Consider the following 14,968-nt stretch of genomic DNA (forward strand, 5'->3'; position numbering starts at 1 on the left):
TTAACCAGGGTGCTGTGGAACCACAAGAGGACACCAGGGGTTCCCTGGGAGATCACGATTTATTTAAAAAAATATTTCAAATTTGGGCAACTTCACATTAAAGAGGTAAGTTTGGTTCTTTTAGTTTAAGAACACTGTTAATGCATATATACAGGCCTATACATGAAATGAATATAATTTGTAACTTGTGGCCTATATTTGAGCCTGAAGATGCAGGGGCTCCCTGAGGCCTGAAAAATATTTCAGGGTTTCCTCCAGGGTCAAAAGGTTGAGAAAGGCTACTCTAAGCTATAATATGGTTGTCGATTTCTGGTTTAGCTTATTATGTGAATCCAGATATTGTGACTTGTAAACCATGGCATATGTAATGGTATGTGTGAAAGACCTTGGGAGACGGGGTGGGGGGAAGAGATGCTGCCTAGGGAAGGATCAGATAAGAGAGGGCATAGCCCGCAGTTGCATAATGGAAAGGGAAACAGACTCAGAAAGGACCCTCCCTAACTTCTCAGATGTAAAAGAGATGGTGGGAGATGTGAAGTTTCAGACTTGCAAGGCTCTGTTAATGTAGCCATAGAATAAAGTAGAACTAGCTCATCTGGTCATGTTTCCTGTCTGGTCTGCCTGGGAAGGCTGACAGTATATGATTTATCATGTTGTATGAACCCAGCTAATTCTATGCCTTTGATTCAGTCTTGACTCCATGATGACTGCATGGGCAAGTCCATGCAATTTTCCTGGCAGCATTTTCAGAAATAGTTTGCCACTGCCTTCTTCCTAGGGCTGAGAGAAAGTGAATGATCCAGTCACCCAACTAGTTTCATGCCTAAGGCAGGACTAGAACTCATGGTCTCCCAGTTTCTAGCCTGGTACCTTACCCACTACACCAAACTGGCTGTCAGCTAATTATATACCCAATGACTACTTCTCTCTTTATAACCCCCCCTTTTTAAAAAGTCAAATAGTCCTTTTCTCATAAGCTATGCCTTAGTGTTTTGAATTGCCCCTTCAGGTTCTGCTTTGATGTAATCTTTTATTTTATTAAAACTATAACTTAACCATGCCTTGCTGCTTTTGACAATAGCATTAAATGAGGTTAATGGTCCCACAGCCTTCCTAAGAAAGGGATGTTTGGGTTATGCTCTGGAAAGTTCCTTCAGATGAACGGGTCAGAGGACAACCTTAGGCAGGACTGCCCATATACTGGGCTCAACTAATGAAAAGGTCCTCTGCTAGACCCTAGTAAGGTAGGATTTGGGGAGTGTTAGGTCATATAAGAGGACCTCTGATCTCAAAAGATGGATGTTCCTATGTGGAAAGTGGAACTTCAAATATTCTAGCCCAGTGTTTCTCAATCTTAGCAACTCTAAGATGTGTGAACTTCAGCTTTCAGAATTCCCTGGGAGATGAAGTCCACACATCTTAGAGTTGCCAAGATTGAGAAACATGGTTCTAGCCTAAAGCCAGAAAGTTCTCTATTGGTCAGAGTAGGCGAAGCAGTATCTGACCAACCTTATCTCAGTTCAGAAGCCCAACAGAGGCAGACTGGGCTAGTACTTGGATGGGAGGTCATCAGGCAATCCAAAGGTGTAGGACAGACTCAGAGCTAAAAAAAAATAGCAGTGGCAAAACCCTTCCATAGTGTCACCAAGAGAACTGCATAGCTGTGTCATCAATCTTTTGAGGCAAAAGTAGTGCTTGTGGGCATCTCTCTTGGTACACACACTTTGCAGATAAAGCAGGGATCACTTTATAAATCCTTCGGACAGCAAGTAAAGGAGAGTGGAGCAGCCCCTCTTGATCAGGATGACTTTTTCACTAGGACAATCCCTTGTCTCCAGGGCTGAAGAGACTCCTCCATTCCCCAGCACTGTCTCTGCTTAAGAATGTTGCCTATGGTAATGGCAGGCCTGAACATGTGCACCACTTTCCTTGTGCACCTCCAGCTGCCCTTGCTAGAACAGGTATTCTTTCCCTGGGGCCCAAGCTCTGCAGAAAAGACATCCTATATACAAACAGCCTGACTCTGGAGTTTAAGTCAGGCTAGCAATTGTAATTAGATATATTTCTAATAGCAAATAAATTAATAAGCTAATAAGGAACCCATGAAATGGGAGCAAAATTGGGGAATGGCCATAATAGATGAAGCTGTAGCAGCTGAGAACTAGAAGCAAGCTGCTGAAGGGTGGCAGTATTGTGAAACTGGGCTCTTGCCTGAAATACGTAAATGTCTAGGGCAGATCCTATGAATAGGACCAGCTAGGGAAGCATCATCTTCAGGCTTTCATCCTGGTCTCAGCCATGGTTTTAGCCACCTTTTTCAGTTTTCCAACTTAACAACTCACCAAAAATCCAACATCTACAATCTGGCTTTACAGCATCAAACACCTACCAGTTCTCCAGTCCACTGGGCCAGTTTTCACTAAAGCCATGTCCAATGAAATCTGGAGAAAAAAATGAAAATAGACTTATTTATTAACTCAATCCCCTAAGAAGTCAGGATTCACCTGGGAAAATTTCCCCCAATGCTCTCTACTATTTACAGAGAAGTTGGAATGAGATAAAGACACAGCCTTGAGTTGTTCTTAGCATCCAGGAGCCACATTCCACAGGTGGGCTGTGCTCTCCTCGCCTGGGGCTCAGCATCTGCATTTCTGCTTATCTTTAACAAAAAGCTGCTGCATAGACATTGAAATTGCCATTTAGTAGTGTAGCAAACTGATGTGGAATGATGATGAGGTAGAGGTGGGAATATCATGATTTTAAAATGTGCAGATTTTTCTTCAGGGGATCAGATCAATTTTGCATTGTTAATCCCTTCACACATTAAACAGTTGATCACCATTCTCTGCCCTCTTCTTCCTTTCTGCATGTACTGCTCCAAACAGGCACTAATTAAAGGGGATACGATAGCCACCTTCAAATGTTTGAAAGACTGTTCCTTAAAAGATGAAGTAGATATATCTTCTGTTGCTCCAGGAGGTAAAACCTAAACCAATGAGTTCAAATTACTGAGTTTTTGACTTCACATAAAGAACTTTAATGGAATTAGCTGTTTGACAGTGCAAAAACCTGGGAAAGTATTTGAAAGTGGTAAGCTCTCATTTATAAAAGATTTTCAAGCAGATGCTGGAAAACCACTTATAATAGTTGCAGTGAAATAGATCTCTGACTTAGGTAGTGGCTTGAATTTTACATTGCTAGGGGTTCTTGCATTAGTTAGATCAGTTTTTCTTCTGTGCTTTGATACAGCTGAATTCATATGAATTCAGTGAGATATACTTCCATGGAAACACCTGTGGCTTTATATTGCAGCCCTATACCTATTGACATAGGAGTTAGGGCTACCAGACCTGGGCTGCAAAAATGGGATTGACTATTGAATGACAGCAAAGAGATACTAAAACTACCTCTTTGCTGCCATCTAGTGGTCATATAGATTTCTGCAGCCCAAATCTGGTAGCTCTACTTGGGAGTAAGTTTGATGGGACCATTCCAAATCAATGTGTATAAGATTAACTATGTCTTCTCCTTGCACTTCATGCTAGTAAAGCTATACAGTGTACCATTAAATGTATTCACAACATATTTCTTTTACCATTTTCCACAAGGAAATGTTGAAGGCAATTTGTGATCAAACATTCAAAACAGAAATACAAATAGCAAGATGAAACCAGTAACAAAATCTAGCAGGGTAAACAAAACAGCTGCTCAATAGTAATAAAGAGCGGCTTTGATTTAAGGTAGGAAACACAAGAAAGTCATTGTGGTACCAAATGAGGGGCACAAGGTGACATCCACAGCCTGGTGCCTTCTAGATGTGCTAGAGTATACAGATTAGGGGAGGCTGACCTACAGTAGATGAATGTTTCTTGGAAGAGAGTTAAAGTAATACAGCTCAGTCCTTAGTATGTTTCTTATATATCCCACTCTGGGTGCTTCAGGAAGGAATTTTTATTTGTTCCTTTATTTTTCAAATTTATATGGCTGCCCATCTTGCACAAAGTGACTCTGGGCAGTGTACAATAAAACCAATTAAAACATTTTACAAAACCAGATTAAAACAATTAAATGTAAATAAAAACAAGCACGGGAGGGGAATACATCAAGGTGTTGCTCATGATGCACCCAGCACACGGGCTCCCTGTTACCAGGGGATCCCCAGGCCTGTTGAAAGAACCACATTTTAAGGGATTTCCGGAAGGTCATAAGGATGCAACCCTACACCTGAGTTCACCTTCAGATGAAACAGGATTTATTCACTTAAAATAGGCATAGTCTGCTGTACTTTTCAAGGTGAGCTACAGCCTGTTTTTAAGAGCCAGTTTGTTCTAGTGATTAAGGTGCTGGGCTAGAAACCAGGAGACTGAGAGTTCTAGTCCCACCTTAGGCCTGAAAGCCAGCTGGGTGACTTTGGGCCAGTCACTCTCTCTCTCTCAGCCCAACTCACCTCACAGGGTTGTTGTTGTGGGGAAAATAGGAGGAGGAAGGAGTATGAGGTATGTTCGCTGCCTTCAGTTATTTATAAAAATTATAAAGGCGGGATAAAAATAAAAATAAATAAAAAATACTTTTAAATACATTTAAGGATAATATTCTGAGCAATGCACAGTCTTAGAGAAAAGCAATGAAAACTTTTAGCAGCCAAGTTAATAATCACCTTAGAAACCATTAGCCATTCTTAAAGGTATTTTGAAAGTGCCTTTGAAAACAAAGTCGTTTTCATTTGGTGGCTGAAATCCCACAAACAGGTTAAGGGGGAGAGGATTCTGCCAATTAGACAGCAGCATCTCAGAAGAATCCCTCCTTGTCCATGTAGCCATGTATCTATTTTCTGGAGACAAAGACATTTCTAAAAGGGTGGGGAGTCAGATGTTCCTCAGCAGAATCCCCAGCATCTGTCCCCATCACCATGCTGCCTGGGTTGTCAATTCACTAACATCTGGAAAGCCACCAGTTCCCAGTCCTTGCAGTCAGGGATGAACTTCTGATGCAGAATGTGTCATCAGGTTCATTCACTTGACATGGTACTATTAATGCAAGCCTAAGGCAAAGAAATAGGAAATACCCAATTCATATGAACTGGCTTCAGTATAGTATTACACAAATTATATTTTGAACGATTGCAAATACCATTTGGACTTTGGATCAGGCAGCAAAGTGTCTTAAGCCGACTCAGCCACAGGGTCAACTTGTTCTGCTAGCTGCAACTCACTTGAATCTCAGTGGATTCTACAGAATATCCAGCACCATTCAGTTCAGGCTTTCTCAGTCCCATTCAGTTCGCTTATTTCTGTGGAACTGGAGCCCTTTGGCTTGATCCTAGCTCATCTGGGTGCTGGTTAGCCTTATGCCTTTCATGCTGCATAAGATTTTTCCATGAGCTGCATTTAACTGTAACTGCCTGAGTTGGAGCCAAACTTTTATTTCCTAGTGTCTCTAGAATCACCTCCTGGGTTACCAATTTACAATAAAATAGTACAGGAGTGTTGCTAGATGAAAGTAATGAGAGAGGGAGGGTTAACATCACTTCAATATGTATCACATTGCCCAAATTGTCACTTGATGATACATCTCTGGCCACTACTCCCCAAAACAGATTATTTTTAGGACAGGTAATAAGGGGACGCGGTGGCACTGCGGGTTAAACCGCTGAGCTTGCTGATCGGAAGGTCGGCGGTTGGAATCCATGTGACGGGGTGAGCTCCCGTTGCTACTCCCAGCTCCTGCCAACCTAGCAGTTCGAAAACATGCAAATGTGAGTAGATTAATAGGTACCGCTTTGGCAGGCAGGTAACGGCGTTCCATTTAGTCATGCCGGCCACATGACCACGGAAGTGTCTACGGACAAACGCCGGCTCTTCGGCTTGAAACGGAGATGAGCACCGCCCCCTAGAGTCGGACACGACTGGACTTAATGTCAAGGGAAACCTTTACCTTTACCTAAGGAGAAAATATCTCCAATCATTGTAAATGTGACAGTTTGGAATTATACTGAACTCTAATCGCCAGCACAGAGTACAAATTTAAAATGACACCCCTGTCTTGAGTCGTACAGGATTATTGCTAATTGTCATCTTTCATTTTAGTATTGAATATTCAGACAGGGCCACTTGTATTATTCATGAGTGACTATGAGAACACAGCTCAGCTGTTTGAGCCTAATAAATGAAGTCTCCCACAGTCTAATCCTTAAGAGTTTGCCTATGCTAAACACAGCAGTGGTAGAAAAGTGTAAATGTTAGATGAACCATATTAAAAGACTTTTTCTGGTGGCCAAATTATGATTTGCACATTGTGTTAAACTGGTTTGTTAACTGTGGTTTATCAAATCAACCATAATTGGCTGGGTTCATAGGAAACCATACAAACCACAATATGGGTTAGCATGAATCCAGCCACTGTAAAGCCACCTTGCCCGACCATTGCTCTCCTGATGTTTTGGGTTTCCAGCCTCTTAATTTCCAGCATTCCTCAGTTTTCTTTTCCTTAAAAAAACAGCCAGTGTATGTATATGGGTGTGCCCGCTTATGTGTACTGTGGGGGTGGCAGTGGTAGAATTTGGAGTGGTGCCAAGACATGGTTGATGTGGAGCTGATTCCTTTCTCTCACTCTAATGGCATTTAATCAAGTACCTTTTCTTCCCCAATGCTCTTTTAGCCTGGGAGAGGAACAACACTGCCACTAGGTTTCTTTGCTAACTAAAGCAGCATGGCAGGTGACCAAGGGAGTTGGTAGGGCAGGGCAATTGATTTAGTAAAGGGCAGTAAAACATACACAGGGATTATTGCGCTCTGTTTGCCAAGTAGTTAGCAGAGCAATGAGACTCAGCCCAAGAGCTGCCCTGGGCAAAAAGCAACTTAGGCCCTCTTCTTCCCCAAGGCAATCTGTGAACTTTAATTGGCAAATGTTGCTGTCCAGATGAATCACCAACCCAAACCCTGATTTGCAAAACTTTCTGCCCAGAGAGGGCTTTTAAAGGAAGTTAAGATCCTCTCTTCCTTGAAAGGAGTCTCAAAGAGGCCTGGAGAAATAGCCTTTATCCTGACAGCTTGTCCTAACCTCTCTCCTTGCTGGCCTCTCTATGGGTTAGTGGACAGATGAACGAACTCCAGCGCTGTGTAAGCAGTTTGTCAACAGTCCACCAGCAGAGTTGCAGAAGGAACAGTCCAGTTTTGTGAAAAGCAGCTTTAGAGAACTAAAGGCTTGGGCAGGCAGCCAAACACAAGGGGAGAGCTTTAAGAGGAAATTATTGGTTGGTGCAAGAATTTTGTTTAATTAACTAGCATTGCCTGTACTCACCCCTGGAATTGCAGAAATAATGAAACTGTGGAGGAAAACAAACTGATTATGAAGAGTCCAGCAAAAGGAACCTATTTAGATTGTACAGGAGTCAGCAGAGAAAAATGAGCCCATTTGCTTTGGCTGCTCAGGATGAGAAATAAAAAGTGTGTGTAAAATGGAGTTAATTCAGTAGTCCTACCAAGTGCAGAGAAGTGCCAAACAGTAACCATTCCAGAGAAATCCATGCCAGATTTTGTACTGGATCAACTAATAGGTGGGAGGAAAAAATAGCTGGGAATTGGTTGGTCTGTGTTGTTCTGTAAACTGCAAGATTATATTGCCTCAGTCTGTAAAGTCACTCTCAGAATTGCTAGGACAGTTAGTGTGTGTACAAATACAGCCAATTCTAGTTTTTTCAATAGGCTGTGATTAAACAAGCCATGGTTTAGCTCAATGTGCAAGCCTACTTTTGTGTGTGTTGGAAGTGGGAAGGTTTTGTTGGACTGGTCAAAAGTTCTTGAAATTACAAATTATAGCAGATCACAATCTAACTTCTGTTCACTTTTGGTGTAAAATCATCAAACAGCCACACTATTCTAGCATGACCTCCAAGTGCTAATGTGGGCTAATACCCAAGAAATATATTGGGAGGCAAAAAGAAAAAATCCAGCTGATGTTTGTTAAGCCTAGCCTATCTCTCATGGCTGTGTTGTAGGACTAAAATGCAACTTGAGCCTTTTTGCTAAATCATGGCCCCCCCTAGCATGGCTCCTGTGCCTTTAAAAATATCCAACATATAGGAAGTTAGCAGAAACTTCCCTGTTCTGGCTGTCCAGAGTAAATTGTAGTTGCTGAACTAAACTCACAGCATCCTTCACCATTGACCTGCTGGTTGGAGCTGCTGTGTCCTGTTCAGCAACCTGTCAGGTGAGCAACACTCTGCTACTGATGTGAAGATGGAATGTGTTTGACCTGCATTTCAGGCTTGCAATTAAAGACACGGTAGCAAGCATAATAAAAGAAGGCAGGGGTGGGACCTGGCCCTAAAGACAGAGAAATAGCAACATGAGGAAAAAAACATAATAAATTCCAGCAGAATACAGATGTATGAGAGAAGGGTATGTAGTGCAGCTTCCAGCCTTCTCCCTCACCACTGGAGAATGGAAATATAGGTGAGGATAGAATCTTGTAACTTGGAGATTGCCAAACCTCAGAGTTTTGTGTCCCCTAAAACCATGAACTTGTGCAACCTGTCCATAAATCAAAAAAATGGTGGGGGGGAGAACTAGGCAAGACATAAATATGCTCCTTGCTTTTAATAATTAAGTCTTTATATATGCCAGGAGTTCTCAGGCTTTGCAGTACTCTAGCCACCTATTGTGAGCATGTGCAAGCAAAGCAGGGAGCAAAGCTTATGTGAATTTTGACAGTATTCCTGTTTTGTGTAAGCTGTCTCAGTTAAAAAAAAAAAGGGGACTCCTTCTAAGTCAGTGTTTCTCAATCTCAGCAACTCAGCATGCTGGCTGGGGAATTCTGGGATTTGAAGTCCACAGATCTTAAAGTTGCTGAGATTGAGAAGCACTGCTCTGAGTTGTTTGCAACTCCCTGTGGGATCGCAACACACAGTTTGAAAACCCCAGGTATGACTAGTAGTGATCTCAATTCTCAGAATACAAAACCTTTTTTTTAAAATGAATCTTTATTAATTTATTTAAATATAAAATTACATACAAAGAATAATATCTTACAATACAAAAAAGAGAAGAAGAGAAGAAAAAAAAAGGAAGGAGGAGAAAAAGAAAAAATGAAATATATATATATATATATAAATAAAAAAATAAAATGAAAAATAAATAAATAGAAAGATTTCGATTCAGGACTAATATACCACATGTACATCATTTTATAAAAAAATTTCTTTTAAATTATAATTTAATGTAAATTTTAATCCCTTAGTCCACATTCTTTCCCAAACATCGTATTCAATATTGTATCCAAAATTTTTCTCCCATTTGTTCATACGTTGCTTAATTCGTACATTTAATATTCTCATTTGTAATAGCATTTTATATGTTTTAGAGATCATGTCATTATTAGCATAGATTTGTTCATCCCACCAAGATAGTTTTTTTGTAAATTTGTAACTTTTGGCATCTATTTTAAATTGTTCTTTTAATTGAATATATGTAAACCATTCACATGAATATCCTTCACTTTCCAGTTCTTCTCTTGTCTCATTGTAAATTTGGTTCCTTCAAATTTTATTAAATCCGAATATTTTAGCCACTTATGGTTTCCTATTGTTTCTCGCCTTACCGAAGCTTCTTGTGGGGAAATCCATAGTGGTATTGTTGATGTTAAAATAGATTTATATTTTTCCCAAATTTTAAGAATGGACCATCTAATACAATGATTATTAAATGTTTTATTTACTTTCAATTTGTTAAACCATAAGAAGCCGTGCCATCCAAATTTTAAATCATGTCCTTCTAAATTTAGTAATTTATAGTCTTGTAGGGTATCCATTCTTTTATCCATAATAGACCACATGCCTTATAATATAACCTGAAATCGGGAAGACCCAAGCCTCCTCTTTCCTTATTCTCTTGTAGTAATTTGAATTTAATTCTTGGTCTTTTCCCTTGCCAAATAAATTTTGAAAGATCTTTTTGCCATAATTTAAAATTTTTATCAGTTATAAATATTGGAATGGTTTGAAATAAAAATAGCATCTTTGGCAAAATATTCATCTTAATTGCAGAGATTCGTCCCATAAGTGATAAGTTTAATTTTTCCCACCTCAATAAATCTTGTTTAATTTCCTTCCATATTTTAACATAATTATTTTGAAATAAATTACTAGTTTTGGCTGAAATCTCTATCCCTAGATATCTAACTTTTTTAACACTATTAAATCCTGATTTAATTTCTAATACATTCTGATTATTTTGTGTCATGTTTAAATTTATCATCTTCGTTTTTTGATTATTTATTTTAAAACCAGCTAATTCTCCATATTCTTGTAGTGTCTTTAATAAGTAATCAATTGATATTAACGGGTTTTGTAAAGTGATAACTAAATCGTCCGCAAAGGCTCTTAATTTATATGTTTCTTGTTTAATCTTTTATCCCTTCAATTTGATGATCCTTTCTGATAGCTTCTGTTAGAACCTCCAATACCAATATAAATAATAAAGGAGATAGCGGACAACCTTGCCTTGTTCCTTTTTCTATTTGACATTCTTGTGTTATCTCTTCGTTAATCACAATTCTGGCTTTTTGAAATGTATAAATTGATTTTATTGCTTTTATAAATATATCACCAAAATCCATCAATTCTAAAGCCTTAAGCATAAAATTCCAATTTAGTTTGTCAAAAGCTTTTTCAGCATCTAAAAATAACAACATAATCTGTTTTTCATTATGAAATTGGTCATACTCTATTATATTTAAAACCGTCCTTATATTGTTTTTTATATATCTTTGGGGTAAAAAACCATTTTGGTCATAATTAATTATTTCTTGAAGTATTGTTTTTAGTCTTTCAGTTAGAATTAAAGTAAATATTTTATAGTCATTGTTTAATAACAAAATAGGTCTATAATTTTTACATAGTGACGGGTCTTGTTTTTCTTTTGGGATTAGTATGATATTTGCCTCTGACCAAGATTTTGGTATTGGATTTCCTAACAGAATCACATTCATTAAATCTTTAAGTGGTAACAAAATTTGATCTTGAAAATATAATAACCTGCTGAAAATCCATCTGGACCTGGAACTTTGCCTGTTTTCAATTTTCTAATTGCCTCTATAATTTCCTGGGTTGTGATGGGATTGCTAATTAATGCTTTTTGGTCTTTAGTTAATTTCTTTAAATTTTGTTTTAATAAATAGTTTTCAATTTTATCACTTGAAATTTCCTGTTTCTTATATAGGTTTGTAAAGAAATTATGAAATGCCTTTTTAATTTTTTCATTGTCAACTAATTCTTTCCCATTTTCTCGAATTTTAGTAATATTTTTTTTTCCTTTTCTTAATTTGTAGGCTAACCATTTTCCAGCTTTATTAGCATATTCAAAATTTCTTTGTTTAATATATCTCAAATTTCTTTCAATTTCATCTGTTGTATTTTTAATTGCTGCTGTAAAATTTTTATTTGATGATTTATACCTTCATCTGATGGTCTTATTTGAAGATTTTTTTCTTTTATCTTAATTTGATCAAGAACTGTTTGAATTTTTTGTTGTGTTTTCCTCTTTAAGCAACTATTTAAATACATAAAATATCCTCTCATATATGCCTTGCTAGTATCCCATACTGTCCCAATACTCACTTCATTATTTAAATTCCATTCAAAGAATTCTTTTAATTTCTTTTGGCAATCTTCTACAAGTTCTTTGTTTCTCAACAAGGTTTCATTTAATCTCCACCTATAACTTTTTGGGAGGAGTTTTATAACCAATTGAACTGGATTATGGTCTGAGAAGGATCGGGGGAGAATTGATACATTTAAAATTTTATTTGCCAAATTTTTAGATAACCATATCATATCGATCCTGGAGAACAATTTGAATCTGTCTGAATAAAATGTATAATCTCTAGCCGTACCGTTTTTATATCTCCAGGCATCTACAATAGCCAAATTTTCTGACATATCAAAAAAAGATTGGGGCAATTTTCCTTGATTTTTTTTTATTTGTTGTTCAGATTTTCTGTCAATAATTGGTAAGGTAACTCCGTTCCAATCTCCCATCATAATCCAATTGTTATAGGATAATTCGGAAAGTTCATTTGATAAATTTTGATAGAATTTATTCTGATTATCATTAGGGGCATATACTCCAACCAATATTGCTTTAGAATTTTGTAGTTCTAATTCTATTATTAAATATCTCCCATTTTTATCATCACTTATTAATTTAGGATTTAGATGGGGCTTTACATATATTACAATTCCATTTATTTTTTTTTCATTTGCTGCTATAAATTCATTTCCTAATTTGTTATTTACCAGATATTTACTATCTTTTTTCGCAATATGAGTTTCTTGAAGACATATAATATCTTGTTTTAATTTGTATAAATAGTGAAAAACTGTTTTCCTTTTAGCTGGGGTATTGGCTCCATTTATATTCCAGGAAAGCCATTTTAGTTCACTCATTGGAGAGGAGTATTGCAAATTCTTTAGAACTTGAAGCTAGTTCCTCTGCACTTTGTTCCTCTGTATTTAAATGTTTCACTTTACTTTCTTTACTTTCTGGCCTTTCCCTTCTATCTGTTTCTGGTTCTAAATCTTTCTTATATTTTCTGAGAAATTCCTGAGCCTTAAAAATAGTATTTATATCTTTGTTGTTGGAATGTGACACTAACTCCTTCCAATACTTCCCACCTAAAGGGCATTTTATTTCGTTTAAGGACTTCAGTGAGAAAGAAATAGTCTCTTCTTTTTTTTAATATTCTCAGTGGTATGTCTTTCAATATCATAATCACCTCTCCTTCGATATTAATTTTTTTCCCATAGGAGGCCTGTATTATCAATTCTTTGGTCTTTTTCCTAGCAAATTCAATTATTATATCTCTTGGTTTCTGGTTAGTTTTTGCATATTTCGAGTTAACTCTGAACATTTTTTCTATATCTTCTTCTAGCCTTTCTTCCTCCCATTCAATTAAACTTGCAAGCATTTGAACCACTATTTCTCTTATTTCTGCCTCTTTTTTTTCAGGTACACCTCTAAGTCTAACACAATGTTCTTTTTCTTTTAACTCTAACACAGTTAATCGGTCTAATTCTATATCATTCTCTACTTCTAATTTCTCCACTCTTTCTCTTACCTCTTGAATGTCTGCTTTTATTCTTTTATCCATTGTCTCTAACTTATGATCTAACCTTTTTTCAAATCCATCTAATAATTGCGTTAAATTTTGAGTAATATTTTGGATTGTTTTTTGCGTAAAATCTTCAAACATGGCTTTCAGCCATTCTCCTTCCCCGGCTTCTGAGCCTCTCCTATTCTGTCTCCTTGTATTCATTTTGTTCTTATAGAAATCTTTATTTACTTATCTTAATCACTACACCTAATGTTATATTTATCTATATAAAGCAATGTATAATATTTATATCAAAACATACAGAGCAAACAATTCAAAATAATCTTATAAACATCTGCAATATAGTCCAATATGGCGTTAGAAATTAATTAATTAATTCAGTTCCTTTTAAGTGAGGACTGGCAGTAAAGATTTTTTGTCTCCAAAGTATAGAAAAGTTTTTTTTCCCCCCACTTAGAAAGTTTCTTCTTTTTCTCTTCTGTGGTCAAAAGTTGTTGTTTCTTTTAATAGAGATGAAGGGGGCTGCAGAATTGCCTAGCTAGCTAGGCTACTCATGCGGGTTCTACAGATATGCCTCCAGGCTTCCCGGCTGCTTTATTGTTGCAGAGAAAGTGAAAGTGTTGAAAGAGAAAGCAAAGCTTTCGCCTGCCGCTCCGAAGCCGCTGGAGTCTTTCGCCGGCAGCGCTCCTTTTCTAGCGCTGCCTACGAGGTCTGCCCGTCTCTCTTCGACTCCGCAGGACTCTCGACCTCTGCATTGTAGATATTAATTTTTCCGAGCAATTACAGAGCTTGACCTGCCGCCATACGCCTTCACCGGAAACCCCATTTTCTCCAGAATTCTCAGAATACAAAACCTTATGTTGCCAAAACACCATCTATCCATAAGAGTGAAATAGGGTTGGGGAACTTCTGAAGTTGTGGAAATACTACAGGTCTAATTAGGAGAGGGGTTGTGTCTTTGAGTCAGTGTGGATTGCTGGTGACTGCCTGGACTAGTCCCTGCAGTTTTCTTGGCAATGTTTTTGGAAGTGGTTTACCATTACCCTCTTCCTAGAGCTGAGGGAGAGTGACTGGCCCAAGGTCACCCAGCTGGCTTTGTGCTGAAGGCAGGACTAGAATTCTTGGTCTCCCGGTTTCTAGCCTGGTGCCTTAACCACTACGCCAAACTGGCTCTTAATGGGGAGGGGAGGGTTCTCAAAATAATCCATTAATGACTGAGCATGGCTAGCGCATATGAATACCTGAATGATGCTATTGGTGGACAAAGTGGAAAGGAGAATGGAATGGAATACACTGGGGAAAAGGGCTTGGCTGGCTGGAATCCTGGTTCGGAACACTCCACACTGCACTGTATTGCAAAGGTTATGTCTTACATTGTACAGAATCTTAATCGCTTATGTAAGACATAATGCCAGCCCTCTAGTCCACTGTTTCTCAGCCTTGGGAACTTTAAGATGTGTGGACTTAACTCCCAGAATTCTCCAGCCAGCATACTGTCTGGGGAATTCTGGGAGTTGAAGTCTACACATCTTAAAAGTTATTAAGTTTGAGAAACACTGTTCTAGTCTGTACTCTCCTCAACAAAAGAATTTGACGACCTCAAGGTCCTGAAGCTCACAAACAGTCGTGCAGCAACCATGCAGTAATATAAATTAACACCAGGGGGCAATGCTAAATTAAAATTCCAAACAATTTAGCAATGGAGCATTGAACTTTTTGCAGAAAGGAACTGCAGTCTGGCTAAGTAGTTGTAAAACAAAATAAAACCCAGAGATATCTATTTCTGCCCTTTTCTTCACCCACTCGCTTGCAATCTTCTTTCAACATTTTAAATTTAACTTCAGCAAAAAGTTGCAAA

This window comes from Candoia aspera, chromosome 1 (assembly GCF_035149785.1).
Source record: "Candoia aspera isolate rCanAsp1 chromosome 1, rCanAsp1.hap2, whole genome shotgun sequence".
In the NCBI taxonomy this organism is placed as follows: domain Eukaryota; kingdom Metazoa; phylum Chordata; class Lepidosauria; order Squamata; family Boidae; genus Candoia; species Candoia aspera.